Source organism: Globicephala melas, chromosome 10 (assembly GCF_963455315.2).
Source record: "Globicephala melas chromosome 10, mGloMel1.2, whole genome shotgun sequence".
Classification (NCBI taxonomy): domain Eukaryota; kingdom Metazoa; phylum Chordata; class Mammalia; order Artiodactyla; family Delphinidae; genus Globicephala; species Globicephala melas.
Genome location: NC_083323.1, coordinates 45,249,448 through 45,250,648, shown reverse-complemented (window position 1 = coordinate 45,250,648; position 1,201 = coordinate 45,249,448).

Here is a 1,201-nt window from a genome sequence, read left to right as displayed (position 1 = left end):
GGACTGTGCCATCCATGTGCGATGAGAGGGGAAGACAAATGTATGTAACTAGCATGTTGAACAAATATGACATGTGGTCTGTGATTTTTCAAAGTGACTTTATTTTTTTCAAAGTGACTTTATTTTTATCTTCTACTGGCCCTTTAAACTTCCCATAACCTTATATAAAAACTCCAGCAAGCCATGAACATTTCTTCTTATTCTTAGAAACAGGTAGGAGAACAGGTGAACTGTGAAAGAGCAAAGAACCGTGTTCCCCTTTCCCACTGCAGGCTTCCAGCTAAAGCAGGTCCAGGGTGAGGGTTGGGATTTGGGTTTTGTTGGCTTTTGTTTTTTAACCCAGGTTTGGCTATTCTAAATGCTGAATTGAGACTTTCAATAAACTAAAATTTTGCTGATGCTGGTTGACTGTTTGCCCCCCAAATTCATATGTTGAAATCCTAACCCCCCAACGTGATGGTGTTAGGAGATGGGGGCCTTTGGGAGGTGATTAGGTCATGAGGTGGAGCCCTCATGAATGGGATCAGTGTTTTATAAAAGAAACCCCAGAGAGCTCGCTTGTCCTCTCCACCACGTGAGGACACTTGAGAAAATGGCCATCTGCAACCCAGAAGAGGGCCCTCACAGAATCTGACCTTGCTAGCACCCTGATCTTGGACTTCTAGCCTCCAGAACTGTGAGAAATAAATGTCTGTTGCTTATAAGTCACCCAGTCTCTGGTATTTTTGTTATAGCAGTCGGAACAGACTAAGACACTGCTGTAGAAGTGGGAAGGGAGATAGAGGCAGGAAGAAGATAAATCTGTAATGATACTTTTGCCTCTCCAGGCATGGCAGATGGCAAAAGCTGGTGATATTGGATGAGTCTGGTATAGAAGGTTAAAATTGGTATTGGCTTGGGGGTGCTTTTGTGGGCTATTTGGAGGTTTCCTGCTGAGCCCCTCTTTTACAGTTCTTACACCAGCAGATGCATCTCTAGTTCAAATGGTTGCTTGCATCAGTTATCTATTAACGCAGACCACCCCAAAACTTAGTGGCTTACAGCAAAAACTATTTTCTCAGTTTGTGGCTGGCTGTTTGGGTTGGGCTCAGCTGGGCAATTCGATTTTACGTGATGTCAGCTGGGCTCACTCACCCATGTTTGCAGTCAGTTGACAGGTCCGCTGGGGGGCTAGTTTTGATGGCCTCATGTGTACGACTGA